The 17854-nt window shown below is 37.2% G+C and overlaps 1 pseudogene; it reads right to left on the bottom strand.

Moving 5' to 3' along the window:
* Positions 1-276: 276 nt before the first annotated feature.
* The window catches only part of LOC145140161 (peptide-N4-(N-acetyl-beta-glucosaminyl)asparagine amidase A-like), a 62819-nt pseudogene continuing 45241 nt past the window's right edge, over positions 277-17854 (bottom strand).

Genomic DNA, 17854 nt, shown 5'->3' with positions numbered 1-17854 from the left:
CATGACCACAGATTGGTCATATAGGCCCATTCTCCAACTCAAATCCGCCATGTTATACTCCCGTTATTCACCACCAAGACAAAAAGTCAAGGCGTTTGGATCATAAAAATCATCTCCCCCTCGGACTTATACCGTGACAAAGAACTCCATGCAAAGCTCCTGATATACTGGTTCCTGAATCTGGAACAGCCTCCTCCACGCATCACAAGTGATTGAGACCTCATTATGTACGAATACCACAGTCAAGTACGGGTTTAATGCCTCCACCAATCCCACTTAACCCATCCAATCCCAGTTCAACTCATTCAGCACAAAGAAATCTTTTGCCTTCAGTGTTTCAAGCCTTTTCCTCCACATAACCAAAGTTGACTTTGATCCAATTTCCAGGAAGTTGAACCAAGGGAAGTCCCCTTGGCCTCTTCTAAAACTTTGGCCTCTGTTACTGAACATTTCCTGCAAAATCAAACACAAGGAAAAAACCACACAAACCACATAAAATATTAAAAATTAAAATCTGGGAAACAACAGCATGGACTCGTCGAGTTCATAGTGCGACTCGAAGAGTCCGATGAACAACTCGCGAAAATCCTTTCTAATTCGAAACCAAATCGTCCATGTAAACTTAAAATTCATTCTAGGGGTTTGTCTAGGGTGGTAAACCAAGTGTTAATTCCAAAAAAAATTCAGTTAGAACACTCTAAATTATCCCAAATCAAAACCCTAAAAATGAAAAATCGGGCTTTTAACAAATTTCAACTGCTAAACTAGTAAAGATCGAACCTTTAATAAGAATATGCATGAAAAATCTTACCTTTTTGTCAGAAATGGGGAGAAATCACGAAAATGGAAGTTGGTTGCTTGAGAGAGTTTGCTCGTCGAGTGTGTGGCTGGAATGAGAAAGCTTTACCCTTTAGGGTAAAAAGCATAATTACAGAGTTTTAAATTTTTTTTCGGTAATATAAGTCTACTCGTCGAGTAGAGACGTGATTTCGCAAAATATCGGGGATTTTAAAATGGACTCGTCGAGTTCAGGTATGGACTCGGCAAGTTTTTGACTCTGTTCGAAAAATTTTGAAATTTTTTTGCTTTCTTCAAATTAATTCCACCACACCCCACACTCAAACTTTGCTTGTCTTCAAGCAATCATTTTAAGCTAAAAAAGATTTAGATTGAAAAATCCAAATAAAACACACAAACGAAATTAAAAGACTAAAAATAAAAAAAAAAGGAAAGGGTAAAAGAAAGCAAACGCAAACAAAGCAAAACGGTATCGCGAGGAACATTAGGGATATTGAAGTAGTCGGCTATGTCGTTGACCTCGTCGATATGCTTGTATGCGTCTTCATGATCTTTCCCGTAGAATGGGATGTCCTTGAGTTGGGCGAGTATGTGACCTTTTAGCTCAAATTAGCAGTTGCAGGAATCACGGGTTGCACGAGTCCTGGCCCGGTATCTTCATGCATTATTCGCTCGTATTCACCCATGGGTATGTTTGCAATGTTACCCATGGTGTTATCGGGTTCGCTTTCTTGCTCGCTTCCTTCTTCAAATTTCGTTTCGTACTCGGTATCCTCCTTTGTAATGTCTTCGGCTTTCAATGTTTTCTTGGCTTCTCCCACTTGCTTTCCCTTTTTCTTGCCAAAAACCGACTTGAGATTCTTAAAAGGTGACTTCTTTGGGGTTGCAGATTCTTCTACAGTTTTAGACTTGTTCTTCTTGAAAGCTGATTCTGAGTCTTCAAGTGGTGGGATCAAAGGTGTATTTGATCCTCGGGTCATAAAATACCTGAAAGAAAAACAGAAAACACGTGTAAAACGAACAAAAAGAAACAGGAAAAGAAACTGAAAAACGCGACAGACTCGTCGAGTAGCTTCGACTGGACTCGACGAGTTCAAGGCTTTCACAGAAAACTAAAAAAGAAAATTTTTTAAAACATAAAAACTTGTAACTTAAACGTAATAACTAAATAAAGAAAATAGTAACTTTGTGCAAGATAAATCTTACACAAAGGATCGCTAACACTAGCAATTAAGATAAGTATTAAAATCGTTCCACGGCAACGGCGCCAAAAACTTGATGTGTGTAAAATGCACTACTTTTTATCATACTAATTTAAACACAAAATAAACACATGAAAGGCAGTGTAACTATCGATTATCAATATAGTTCAAGCAAGTAGGGTATCGAACACAGGGACCAGTAACAGTTAAGATTAACTACTAGAATTATCTAAATAAAAACAAGTAATAAAAAGAAGGGTTTTCTCTAGTTTTGCAAGACTAAAAACTTAAGAAATTAACTAACACTCAAACAAAGAAAATTAACAACTAAAGGAAATAGAAGGTAACTAGATTCAATAACAAAAGAGACTTCTATTCAGATTCGACTCACTTATTCCTATGGTTGATTTCATGGCAAGTGCAATGGATTAATATATCATTGGCTACCGATTCCTAATGTGATTAGGTTCATGTTCACTATTACTAATCCTTAGCAAAGAAGTTAATTCAAACAGTGGCCAATTTGTTAAACTAACATGCTTCCTAGCATTTTATTCGGATCAAGTAAGACTTGTAATATTAGCTAACTAAATTTATCAATTCAATTAGCTAATGTATGGTTGTTCATCATACATGTTTACACATTAATCTACTTATTTTTCTAGCTAACCTTAGGTTCATATTCACTAATACTATGCATACAATATTTTGTTCACAAAATTATATGATTCAATCAATTAAGAATATGTTCATGCAACTTAACAACTTGATTATTAACAGAAAAATAATTATTATCAACACATAAGGTTCTTTAACAAGCTTAACAAGACAATTCACCAAATCAAATTAATCCAAATCATAAAATCAAACCATATTCATAAGTTTATCTAGTCTAAGCAGAAGTAATGAGTTTTTAGCTCATATCTACAGCAATTAACATCCTAAAAATGAAATCTAATGATCCAAACATAGTGTATGCAACAGATTAAGAAAAGAGTATGTGTATTGCCTTTGATCTCTTCTAAATTGATCTCAAGGTTGAATTCTCGAAATCCAGAGCTCCAAGAACACTTCTAATCGCCAATGAGTTGCCAAAAATCTATAGAAAATCTTAGGGTTTTGGGCAATAATGTCCTTTATATAGATTTCTGAAAACAGGGGCAACTCGTCGAATTCCTTCAGACGACTCGACGAGTCCTTCACTTAAAACCTGTGTACGGAAAGTATTTGATGGTTCGCGAATTTTCCAAACAACTCGTTGAGTTAATGGCCAACTCGCTAAGTTCTTCACCTTTTAAGCTCTATTTCTTTAAACTTCAATTTCCGAGCTTCCGATTGCTTAATACCGCTTCCTTTTTCACTTGAGCATGTCTTTAAGGATGAAAACATAATTTTAACATAATTAAGTACCTTTTGTTCCATAATTGAGAAAAAATAGCCAAAAAGTATTAAGATATTATACGAAATATATGACTAAATATGCACATATTAGCTAGTATTGATAAATGTAGGTGTGACAACCCGAAATTTCTACCTTGTAAAGCCAATCAATTCAATCAAAAGTCAGACTTGTTTCTGCTATCTTTTAGCATTGTTAAGGGTCTGTTTGAGTGTTCTAAGCGTAGTACATTCAAGTTTTGTGTGTTAGGATGTGTTAACTTAAGTTCGTTGAGTCGAAATCAGTAGGAAACTCCATCACAAGGAGTTCACAGCCGCAAACTAGGGTTTACGGTCGTAAACCCATGGCCAGCCGTGAACCCCTCCCTTAAGTATGAAGTTCCTTCATTTTTCCTTCATTTCTCACATCCTCCAGTCAAGAACACTCATTTCTCTCTCAAGTATCATCAAGAACATTTCCATTTCTCTTCTAAGTTGTAAGTATTTCTTTCATTGTTAGTTGAGATCCTTCCCATTCAAGTGAAACCCTTTGATTTCATCCATGAATCCAACTCTTTTGGTTTAGATCTTTAAATCTTCACCCATTTCACCAAGAACACACACTTGTTCTTGGTGGCCGTGAACACCCCAAAGGCTTCCAAAATCGTGAGTATCTCTTCTACCACCTTATATCCATTAGAAAGACTTACTTTCCAACCTTGAATCAAACATATTGTTCATGATCTTCAAGAGTTTACGGCCGTAAACCCTTCATGGTGGCCGTAAACCCTTCATAAGATCATGATGGTCGTAAACCCTTCATCCATGGCCGTAAACCCTTCATAGACCAAGCTTCGGTTGTGAACACTTCAAGTGTTCTTGGCCGTAAACACACCCATGGCCGCAAACACTCAGAAGTGTGGCCGTAAACTCCCTTTTACCAATCGTATGTGATTGATACACTCCATTATGAGTGATTCCTAGTTCCTAAGGGTGTTTTCCATACATGATTAGTTGTTATGTACACTAATTGTACACATGCATGTGTTATTCTATGTTTATTAGGATCGGTTTGTGCTCGGGATTTCACTTGGCATACTTAGCATCCTATCGATCTTTCATTCGAATCACTTACTACAGGTGAGTTCATAACCCTAACTTATCTTTTAAATGATTTTAAATGCTTTTATGGGGGGAATACAAGTAGAAAACATTATAGTTATAGTATCAATCACATGTGATTTATAACTATCAAACAAGTGGATTTCTTACACTTCAAACTGTGTTATCAAACAAACTATTTCAAAACATTTTATAAACTGACATCAAGTCATCTATAAACATTCAAATGGTTAAAACTCTTTTATATGCAAAACTCTTTATCAAAATATTTTAAAATTATATATTGTCAAAATCATGTCTATATAGATATAGTTATATAAATAAGGTTGAAAGGGCTTAGGACTGAAAACGCACTTTATTTCCTGTTCCTTGTTTGGTTGTGGACTTAGGGTATCGGTTTTTGGTCCGAGTGTCGTTTGAATCTTAGTTATATATTATGTATATGTGTATAGATATAAAAGTTCTTACATTATTTCAACACCTTTGGGTAGCAAAGGTGTACAAACATACTCAGTCATTCAAACAACATTGCTAGTAAACTATAATAGGTATAGTTTAGAGGACTACTACTCACTATTTCTAGTACAATGATACATACAAGAGTCAGTTCATACATGAGTCAGTTCAAACATACTGTAACGAGAAATAGAAAGAACATACTATAAAGAGAAACAGAAAGAACATACTATAATGAGAAACAGGGAGGAACATACTATACAAAGAGAACATACAACACACTAGAACAGATAGAACATACTATACAAATACAAGAATACTATAACATTTATGTGAGCCACTACTTCATGGCATGGCAATATACTATTGTGTCACGTTTTATAACCAGAGTCTCCTAGAGGGAGAGCGTGAGTTTGTGTATAGATCTATACAGGATTGACCATACAGTGGGACCTGCAGGTCTACGGGTGACGAATGTCATATCATTTCGACGTCTTTTATCGTCGTGTTTTACTATTTAATCAAGTATGGTTATAATCTCATCACATTTTACCTTAATTAAACAATTGGTTTAAGGTAGTTAGTACAATGGTAGTTACTATATACAATACTACGGTACATCTTTATTTTCCCACTACATTCACATTGTGATCTTCTCACATAAACGGTAATGTAAACTATTGTTTGCTAAGGATAGTCACACTTGGGAAAAACACTCACTTTTACAAGAGAACAACATACAGAACAGTCGGGTCTTGGTAGAAGACTACATTTCATAATAAAGTAGAAAATATAGGATTTTCTAGGAGATACAACATTTACATCAAACATTTACAACAAACATTTGCAAACACTTTCTTCAAACTTATACAAGCAATGACGCTAAAATACTTATGAACTCACCAGCTTAAATGCTGATCTACTCTTTCAAAATAACTTGTATTCTCAGGTCACCAGTAGACAAGTACTCTGGACCAGTTCCTAAGTTCCCTTTTACCAATCGTATGTGATTGATACACTCCATTATGAGTGATTCCTAGTTCCTAAGGGTGTTTTCCATACATGATTAGTTGTTATGTACACTAATTGTACACATGCATCTCTTATTATATGTTTATTAGGATCGGTTTGTGCTCGGGATTTCACTTGGCATACTTAGCATCCTATCGATCTTTCATTCGAATCACTCACTACAGGTGAGTTCATAACCCTAACTTATCTTTTAAATGATTTTAAATGCTTTTATGGGGGGGGGGGAATACAAGTAGAAAACATTATAGTTATAGTATCAATCACATGTGATTTATAACTATCAAACAAGTGGATTTCTTACACTTCAAACTGTGTTATCAAACAAACTATTTCAAAACATTTTATAAACTGACATCAAGTCATCTATAAACATTCAAATGGTTAAAACTCTTTTATATGCTAAACTCTTTATCAAACACTTTTAAAATTATATATTGTCAAAATCATGTCTATATAGATATAGTTATATAAATAAGGTTGAAAGGGCTTAGGACTAAAACTCACTTTATTTCCTGTTCCTTGTTTGGTTGTGGACTTAGGGTATCGGTTTTTTGTCCGAGTGTCATTTGAATCTTAGTTATCTATTATGTATATGTGTATAGATATAAAAGTGCGTACATCATTTCAACACCTTTGGGTAGCAAAGGTGTACAAACATACTCAGTCATTCAAACAACATTACTAGTAAACTATAATAGGTATAGTTTAGAGGACTACTACTCACTATTTCTAGTACAATGAAACATACAAGAGTCAGTTCATACATGAGTCAGTTCATACATGAGTCAGTTCAAACATACTATAAAGAGAAATAGAAAGAACATACTATAATGAGAAACAGGGAGGAACATACTATACAAAGAGAACATACAACACACTAGAATAGATTGAACATACTATACAAATAAAATAATACCATAACATTTATGTGAGCCAGTACTTCATGGCATGGCAATATACTGTTGTGTCACGTTTTATAACCAGAGTCTCCTAGAGGGAGAGCGTGAGTTTGTGTATAGATCTATACGGGATTGACCATCCTACACCTTGCTGCTAGCTACAGTGGGACCTGCAGGTCTACGGGTGACGAATGTCATATCATTTCGACGTCTTTTATCGTCGTGTTTTACTACTCAATCAAGTATGGTTATAATCTCATCACATTTTACCATAATTAAACAACTGGTTTAAGGTAGTTAGTACAATGGTAGTTACTATATACAATACTACAGTACATCTTTATTTTCCCTCTACATTCACATTGTGATCTTCTCACATAAACGGTAATATAAACTATTTTTTGGTAAGGATAGTCACACTTGGGAAAAACACTCACTTTTACAAGAGAACAAACATACATAACAGTCGGGTCTTGGTAGAAGACTACATTTCATAATAAAGTAGAAAATATAGGATTTTCTAGGAGATACAACATTTACATCAAACACTTACAAACATTTACAACAAACATTTGCAAACACTTTCTTCAAACTTATACAAGCAATGACGCTAAAATACTTATGAACTCACCAGCTTAAATGTTGATCTACTCTTTCAAAATAACTTGTATTCTCAGGTCACCAGTAGACAAGTACTCTGGACCAGTTCCTAAGTTCCCTTTTACCAATCGTATGTGATTGATACACTCCATTATGAGTGATTCCTAGTTCCTAAGGGTGTTTTCCATACATGATTAGTTGTTATGTATGTACACATGCGTGTGTTATTATATGTTTATTAGGATCGATTTGTGCTCGGGATTTCACTTGGCATACTTAGTATCCTATCGATCTTTCATTCGAATCACTCACTACAGGTGAGTTCATAACCCTAACTTATTTTTTAAATGATTTTAAATGCTTTTATGGGGGGAATACAAGTAGAAAACATTATAGTTATAGTATTAATCACATGTGATTTATAACTATCAAACAAGTGGATTTCTTACACTTCAAACTGTGTTATCAAACAAACTATTTCAAAACATTTTATAAACTGACATCAAGTCATCTATAAATGTCACACCCCGGCCGTCGACGGAAACACCGGGCGGTGTAACGTCATTTCTTGTATCATAGTTATCAACTTCCTGAAAACACATGCAATTTAAAATACGTCAACATAAAGTTGGTGAGTCCACAGGTTTTGACTCCATATAAAAATAATCCATTTTCCAAGTTCAAAAGTATAGTTTTGAAAGTATCATTTTGACTCTCCAATGTTTAGCATATATATCCTAAGTATAAAAGTTTACTTACCAAATAAGTAGTTTACCTATAAGTCTCATATACTATGAATATAAGTGTTTGTTATTCCATACAAACGAAAGTTGCTACGTATAAATCTTATTTCAATTCTATACGAGTAAAACCGCTACGTATAAATCTTATTTCAATTCTATACGAGTATAACCGCTACGTATAAATCTATTTCAATTCTATACGAGTATGTGTGTTAGGTATAATTATCTACTTAATATACAAGTAGTATACCTACCAGTTTCCTGTACCTAGAGTATAAGTGTTTGGGAAACTTATACTTAACATTAATACTTGTATAACGACAAAGTATAATGCTTCTAACAATTTGCTACCATGAGTCCGTAACCGCGGCTATATGACTAGTTTCAAACCTCCGCTTGATGCTACAAGTTTTGCATCTTGAGATAAGTTCCACACGCTTCATCAACGTCGGAACAATAAACAAACAAAAGGACAATTCGTCACTCGCACACGGTTTTGTTGTAGCTAGCAACCACGAGTGGGGTTGTCAACCCGTATCTTATTCATACACGACTTCCTCGCTCACACGGGATTAACGGTTACAGGTCAGAGGATTTTCCCTAAGATATCCAATCTTAGTTGATTAATACAATAGCTCATGTAGACTTGTCGAGTTCCGTTAGTTCTAGTAGTAAAATCATATTCGTGTCTGAAACCCTAAGTTATTAGACTATGCTTTTAACATTACTCGTAATATTTATAATACTTAGGCAGTACAACAGCTATAATTAGAATTAAAACCAGGTTTTATCTTGACATAAAACCAATAACAACAACATATAACATACCTGGTTTTATCTTGACATAAAACCAACAATAACAACATACTTATCAATTAACATATACAACTTCCGAGTATAACTATGGAACTATAGCACACACAACATATATAAAGAATCTTAAGTATAACTCAAGATCTACATTAGTATACTACTATAACAATAACATGCTAACAACTTTACGATAGTTGTATATTTTCAGATACGAAATAACTATATCCCGGTTATTATAACTATCTACGTTGATACTAATATACTATCATATAGACATAATAATAACGTATATACAATATTTAGCATGCGTTTTCCCCCAAAAACATTAGAAAGTGGGGCCGTGAAACTCACCTTACTAGCGTGATTTTATGTAATCTAAGCCGAAATGGTCAGCGTACGAGGTCGTCGGGGCTCGGGATGCAAGAAGGCTTCAGCAAAGGAGGGAGGAGAGAGAAGTTCAGGTGTAAGAATGGCTGGGGTCGATCTTGCTATTTATAGTAAGATTTTTGGCCCTCACGATGTGAAAAAATCATTGTTCACGTCGTGAGTTTGGATCTTATCTCTTCGTAGACTTGTCATCCGTCTTCTAGCTTCCGAAGGTGGCAAAATGACTCCTCACGTCGTGAAATATCAATATTCACGTCGTGAGTTTGGATCTTATCCCCTCCCAGCCTCGTCACACCTTCTAGATACGAAATATGGCGGTTTGACTCCTCACGTCGTGAGTTTTTGTGCTCACGTCGTGAGTTCAGTCAAATTAGGGTTTCTAACAACGAAATCTTCAGAAGGCTATAACTTTTGCATACGAACTCCGTTTTTGACGTTCTTTATATCCACGCGTAGGTAATTCCGAGTACTACAACTCTCTAATAGATTACAATAGCTAATTCTAAGCTTATTTTAAATTCCTCTTGTTATAAAGATTTTATAGTGTTCGGTTTATCATAACTTCTTCACGTGAAGCCAGATTTCGATGTTTTGTATATTTTTGGAATCGTATGGACGTATACTTTTATTTATACTATAAAGTATGTATGAAAGTTCATATTTATATTAGAATTATCATGAAATACATTGTAAGTTTACTACATTACTAGTTTTAACAAAATCATATTACATGATTGATATATTCACATGTGATTGTTATTGACCTACTTTTGACGGGTGTTACATTCTCCCCCGTTGATAAAATTTTGTCCCGAAATTTATCTTGTACTAGATTCCACTGCAGGGTCCTGGATAGCTTTCCTGCTTTCTGTTACTAATGCCCTGTCACGACCTAACTTCCTTGACTCCTTAACTTTGGACATTCCTTCTTAATATGTCCAATTTCACCACACTCAAAACATGCTCTTCCTTCATCATAGCCTGTTCCAGTGTTTGTTCCTTGATTTTCTGTTGTAAGTGTTTTGCTCCTGCAGAAATTGGCGGTGTGTCCCTTTTTGTTGCAGTGAGTGCATATAAAGCAGTTACCTAGATGGTGACGGCTACACTGAGTGCATTTTGGGAGTTTTCCTTCATACCGTCGTGGTTGTGTGGGTATTGATGTTGTGGCTGCATAATTAGTTGCCACCTCTTGTCTCTCCTCAGATGATTGTATGGGATTCTTCCCATTAAATTTGCGCTTGTTCGTTCCAGATTCGGGAGACTCAGCTATAAATCCCATTTGGATTTCTGTGTTGGTTAGCTGATGAGCTATACGCTTTGCATTGTCATATGTTGTAGGCTTCGATGCGATCACCATTCCTTTGATTTGCGATGCTAGACCCCAGATATATCGCTCGATCTTCTTGTATTCTAGGGTTACTAGTGCTGGACACATCACCGCAAGATCATTGAATCTAGCGGTATAAGCATTTATCTCTGAACCCTTCATGGTTAGGGTCCACAATTCTTGTTCCAGCTTATGTATTTCCTCCCTGGGACAATACTCCTCTACTAGCATCCTCTTCAGCTCTTCCCATTACATGGAATTGGAAGCATCAATACCCGTTGTATTCACATGGCTGTTCCACCATGTAAGTGCTGCATCAGCGAAGGTACATGCAGCAAATCGTACCTTACATTCGTCCGGACAGAAGCTTATTTGAAATACTGATTCTGCCTTTTCAATCCACCGGGTCAGGCTAACAACCCCTTCCGTTCCATGGAAGCTCTTAGGTTTGCAATTCATAAAATCCTCGTAGGTACACATTCTGGCGGTCCCTACATTGCCTTCATTTCTAACTCCTCCTCTTGTGACATTAGCAAGAGCTACAGCGATTCTCTGAGCTATGATTTCTTCAAGTTCTGTTGAACTTATTGGAGGGTTTGTTTCTGGTGGTGGTGGTTGCGGTTGTTGTTGTTGTGGTTCTGGTCGTTGGTTAAGGTTTAGCCGAGCGCTACTTCTTCTAGGCATGTTGTTTAGTTCTTATACATTTTAGATCACCAAGTGTTTAGTCTATCAAATATTACTCCCAATTTAAATAGTTCATATGATCTGATCATAATAAAATATAGTTGTACACCTACACCTAGTTATGATAAGATCTATGCACATATGAACTTTACTTGGAATATTTGATCTAAATCCTTGAGATCAAAAACATTCCGGGTATTTAGGTGTATTATCATCGCGAGTCTGAGTCTTCATATATGACTCTATATTTATTATTTGTTGTAATAATTCTCTATTAATTATTGTTCGTTACTTCAGGTCTAGCTGATAAGGCACCGTCCAGTTAGGACAGTTGAAGGGCAGGATCATTTTAGCATATAGCCGTTCTGAAATCCAGCAACCCAAATCTACATGTCTATCCTTGTCACCGCTCCCGTAAGTAGTCCTTTAGTAGTATAATTAATAATACTTTATATTTCTAGGCTAAGGGATATACATAAACCTAACAGAGTAAGCCCTAAACTATAGTCGTGCTTTCCTAAGAAAGTACTAATTCACTATAGTTAATAGCTCTGATACAAATCTATCACACCCCGGCCGTCGGCGGAAACACCGGGCGGTGTAACGTCATTTCTCGTATCATAGTTATCAACTTCCTGAAAACACATTCAATTTAAAATACGTCAACATAAAGTTGGTGAGTCCACAGGTTTTGACTCCATATAAAAATAATACATTTTCCAAGTTCAAAAGTATAGTTTTGAAAGTATCATTTTGACTCTCCAACGTTTAGCATATATATCCTAGGTATAAAAGTTTACTTACCAAATAAGTAGTTTACCTATAAGTCTCATATACTATGAATATAAGTGTTTGTAATTCCTGTTGGGTTTTGAGCATTGTAACACACCTAAGTGTACATGCAACCCTATTAAACCTTGGATCTATGTTTGTCTAGGATACATGCAAAATATTATTTTCCAAGGTTTATAACCTATCTAGCATGGCATGGGGTACATTTAACCATAAAAGAACTAGATGAATTACATACCTTTTGTTGATTGTTGATTCCTTGGAGTTTGAGAGTCAAGCACCAATAATGTGAATGCCTTAAATGGAAATCACAAATCACCACAAACTTGGAAAATGTATGAGAGAGTATACTAACTCTTGATTTTGGCCACCACACTTACACACACACTTAGGGTGTTTTTCATGCAACATAAGCTTGTTTATATAGTGTACATGGTTAGGGTGAAACCCTAATAACCCATGTCTTTTCCTCTTCCAAGGATCCATGGGTAAAAGCTCCATGGATCATCCATGGACTTCCATATAAGCTTAGCCCATTCCCAAATGAGTGTTAGCCCACACCATATAAATATAATAGCCCATGATTTAATTAGTCTTCCTTTTAATCACTAAATTAATTCATAATTAATTCAAGATTAAAACTAATTAAGTAACATGACTTTATATTAATATATTATAACTTATAATATATTAATAAATCGTAAGTATACAACTCTCATAAAATTATCCATAACTAGTTTGGGTGAAGTGCAACCCAAATGGACCATGCCGGGTCGGGTCAAGTATATACCAAATAAGTTATGGACTTAGACATCTTATCCAACAGACTCCCACTTGGATAAGTCTAATAACTGTATTTGCCTATATTACTTCAGGAACCAACCGGCAATCGTAGCTCTCGAAAACTCTTGTGAACTATGAAGCGCCATTTTAGATAAGTGATCATATAATCCTCTGCTCTCATGATATCAGCCGGACAAATACATGGAACAATGTCTTACTTATTGTCTAGCAGTTGTTTCTCGATTTCCGATTTGTTTGACAAAGAACTTAACTGAACACATCAATTTAGTTCTTACCGGGCCCGGTACATGGGTCAACACAAAATCATCGAGGGGCCCAGATATCGCTTCTATTTCTAGAAGGAACAGATAAACTTCGACTCATATGCTTGTTCTACTACTTATTGAATTGCACACAAAGGCACGTTTTATAACATCAAGTTACTGATGCGTTTACGTGCAATCAATGCACAACCAACTCATAGGTAACAACTCATATCTCTAGGTTTGAAGACTTATATGATATTACCGTCTCACGATCACTCGAGATAAATTCCATGAAGTGATACAAGTGAGCGTGGGTTTATTCCAATATTCATAACTTATGAGTACTCATGAATGTTGTAGCAACCATTGTTATGGCTAAACACCTTTAGTCATCTACAATCCCAATTCATGACAGTCTTGATTCATACCTACTTCCGACATATGACCGACTGTGGAGAGTTTGAATAAATTAATTATTCTGGAAGTCAAAACATGCAAAACTGAAACAATAGTAAATAATTGACAATGATAGCAACACTTTACTCATAAATAAATCACAAATTTTATTCATCATCAAACGTCGATTACATTTTACAAGTTTCAGAAAAAGGCTATCTAATCTGTAAAACTAATATCGTCCCTCAGCCCGATGCGCCTCGCATGCTGCAAATGCTTCACCCTCGTCAGTCCCTTCGTAAGGGGATCCGCAGGGTTCTCATCTGACGATACCCTCTTTGCCACGAGGAGTCCCTCTTCTATCTTGTGTCTTATGAAGTGATATTTTATGTCAATGTGTCGGGATCTGCCATGATCTCTTGGTTCCTTGGCTAAGGCAACCGCACTATTACTGTCACAGAAAATCTCCATAGGCTCCTTAATAGCTGGTACAACTCCAAGGTCTCCGATGAAGTTCCTCAGCCATATCGCCTCCTTTTCCGCTTCACTCGCTGCTATGTACTCTGATTCACAAGTCGAATCAGCTACAGTCTCCTGTTTGGAACTCTTCCAAGTGATTGCCCCTCCATTTAAGGTAAAGACCCAGCCCGACTGAGAGCGGAAGTTATCCCTATCAGTCTAAAAGCTAGCATCACTATACCCTACTAATCTCAAGTCATCACTCCCACCAAGGGTAAGGATCCAATCCTTAGTCCTCCGCAGGTACTTGAGAATATTCTTTACCGCAGTCCAATGAGCCTTGCCAGGGTTCCCCTGATATCTGCTGACCATGCTCAAAGCGAAGGCCACATCAGGACGAGTACAAGTCATAGCATACATGATCGAACCAACAGCGGAAGCATAAGGTAATCGACTCATCTCAGCTATCTCATCTTCTGTACTCGGGCTCTAAGCCTTGCTCAGTTTGGCATTGCTTTGGATCGGTAATTCTCCTTTCTTGGAATTCTGCATGTTGAACCTTTTCAACACCTTATCCAAGTAGATACTCTGACTAAGTCCAATTAGTCTTTTACTCCTTTCTCTTAATATCCTTATCCCTAGGATATAGGTAGCTTCTCCAAGGTCGTTCATAGCAAAGCACTTCCCAAGCCAGGACTTAACCTCCTGCAAGGTTGGGATGTCATTTCCTATGAGTAGTATGTCATCCACATACAGTACCAAAAAACTAACTATACTCCCACTAGCTCTGACATACACGCAGGACTCATCTTCACTTCTTGAGAAACCAAACTCTTTGACCTTCTCATCGAAACAAAGATTCCAACTTCGAGATGCTTGTTTCAATCCATAAATGGATTTCTCAAGCTTGCACACTCTATTGGGGTACTCTGCACTGACAAAACCCTCTGGCTGATTCATGTACACATCCTCAGCCAACTTTCCATTAAGGAAAGCGGTTTTGACATCCATTTGCCATATTTCATAATCATGAAATGCAGCAATGGCTAGCATAACCCTAATAGACTTAATCTTTGCTACTGGTGAAAAGGTTTCATCATAATCAATACCCTGAGTCTGAGTAAACCCCTTCGTAACCAGTCGAGCCTTATAAGTGTGCACCTTCCCATCCATGTCGGTCTTCTTCTTGAAGATCCATTTGCACCCTACTGTCTTACGGCCTGATACATTGTCAACCAATTTCCAAACTTGATTGTCATACATGGACTGTATCTCGCTGTCCATAGCCTCCTTCCATTTAGCAGACTCTGGGCCTGCCATGGCTTCCTTAACACTGTTAGGTTCATCCATATTTACTAGTGTACTGTCACTGATAAATGTATCACCTTCCGTAGTAATATGAAATCCATAATAAAACTCAGGTGTGTTCCTAACCCTTGTGGAACGCCTCGGAAGTATAGACTCATCAGCTGGATCAACAGGAGTTTCCTCCTCGGGTTGATTGCTAGTATTTGAGGTTCCTTCACCAATTGACTCTTGAATTTCTTCAAGGTCAATTTGCCTCCTACTGTCTCCTTGGCTTATAAATTCTCTCTCTCGAAAGACTCCTCTCCTAGCCACAAAGACCACATTCTCACTGGGTCTGTAGAAGAGGTAACCAAAGGATTTTTGTGGATAGCCGATGAAAATACACCTTTCACTTCGAGGTTCGAGCTTGTCATGAGTCTCACGCCTCACGAAAGCCTCGCAACCCCAAATCTTGATGTGGTCCAAATTGGGAACTTTCCCAGTCCACATCTCATGAGGTGGTTTGACAACCTTCTTTGTAGGGACTAGATTAAGGATGTGGGCGGCAGTCTCTAAGGCATACCCCCAAAAAGAGATTGGTAGCGAAGCTCGACTCATCATAGAGCGAACCATGTCCAACAAAGTTCGATTGCGCCTCTCAGCTACACCATTCAGCTGTGGTGTCCTGGGAGGTGTCAATTGTGAGACAATCCCACACTCCTTAAGATAGTCGAGGAACTCAGTACTAAGATACTCACCACCTCGATCGGATTGAAGCATCTTAATGTTCCTGCCCAATTGATTTTCTACTTCCTGTTTAAACTCTTTAAACCTTTCAAAAGTTTCTGACTTATGTTTGATTAAGTAGACATAACCATATCTACTAAAATCATCAATAAAAGTCACATAATAGCGATTAGCATCCCTTGTGGCGGTTTTGAATGGTCCACATACATCAGTATGTATAAGGTCCAACAAACCCTCACCCCTTGCACAAGAACCAGTGAAGGGTGATTTTGTCATTTTTCCAAGTAGACAAGACTCACAACTATCATCCGACTTGAGGTCGAACGACTCCAAGACTCCATCCTTTTGCAGCTGGCCTATGCGTTTCTTGCTTACATGTCCAAGACGACAATGCCACAAAGATGCTTTATCCAAGCTAGTAGAAGAATCAATATATAATACATTATTTCCTAAATTATCTACAACCGATACAGCTTCATACACACCATCACAAGGTAATGCTTTAAAATAACGAACATTATTAAAGAAAGCATTAATACTACCAACTTCATTATCAAAAGAAAAGGTAAAACCTTGTTTGTACAAAGCATGAAAGGAAATAATATTCCTCGCCATTTCAGACGAGTACACACATTTATTCAAATCTAACTTTAACCCACTATCTAGCAACAAAGTATAAACTCCAATCTTGGTAACAGGTGCAACCTTCTTGTTCCCCATGATTAAGTTTATCTTTCCGTGCTCCACATCCTCACTTCTTCTTAGGCCCTGCAAGTCACAACAGATGTGAATACCACAACCTGTATTAAGAACCCAAGAATTAGAATATGGTGAGTTATTAGACAATATAGTGTAAATACCTGCATGGGATGGTTTCACTTTCCCATCCTTGACATCCTGCAAGTACTTTGGGCAGTTTCGCTTCCAGTGCCCCTTATTTTGACAGTAGAAGCATTCAGCATCCTTAGGGATGGCAGAAGGAGTGATAGAACCACCTTTGGTTCCAGATGAGGAGCCTTCAAGGGACTTTCCCTTGGTACCCTTCGAAGGGTGCTTCCTCTTCTTCCCTTTGCCTTGCCCAATAGCCAAAACAGGGGTAGTAGTAGGAGTAGGAGTAGCAACCGACTTACTCTTAAGACCACTTTCGGCAGTCTTCAGAAGTCCTTGAAGCTTAATGAGTGTGACTTCCTCCTTGTTCATGTGGTATGTCATACGAAATTGATCATAACACGATGTCAAGGAGTGCAAAATGATATCAATTGCCAACTCCTCAGGGAAGTTCACATTCAGTTTCATTAGACGGTCCACATACCTTTGCATTTTCTGCATGTGGCTCGTGATTGGTTCGCTATCCTTCATACGGGTAGTGATCATGGAGGAGATTATTTCATACCGCTCTTGACGAGCACTCTGATGGTACCTTTCCATCAGATCCTGATGCATCTCAAAAGGGTAATAGTCCTCATAGGACTTTTGGAGTTCAGCTGTCATGGTGGCCATCATGATGCATGCCACCTTGGTGGCATCTCTTTCATGTGCCTGATACTCAGCGACCTCCTCAGGAGTAGCAGTGGACTCATCAAGCTCCTTTAGCTCCTTATCGAGGACATATTCCTTGTCCTCGTAACGAGTAACCATCCTGATGTTCCAGATCCAATCCATGAAGTTGGAACCATCAAAGATG

The sequence above is a fragment of the Lactuca virosa genome, chromosome 9 (genome assembly GCF_052849685.1).
Source record: "Lactuca virosa cultivar CGN04683 chromosome 9, Lactuca_virosa_CGN04683_v6, whole genome shotgun sequence".
NCBI lineage: Eukaryota > Viridiplantae > Streptophyta > Magnoliopsida > Asterales > Asteraceae > Lactuca > Lactuca virosa.
The sequence above is the reverse complement of the archived record's forward strand: the minus strand, read 5'-3'. Positions and strand labels throughout refer to the sequence as shown.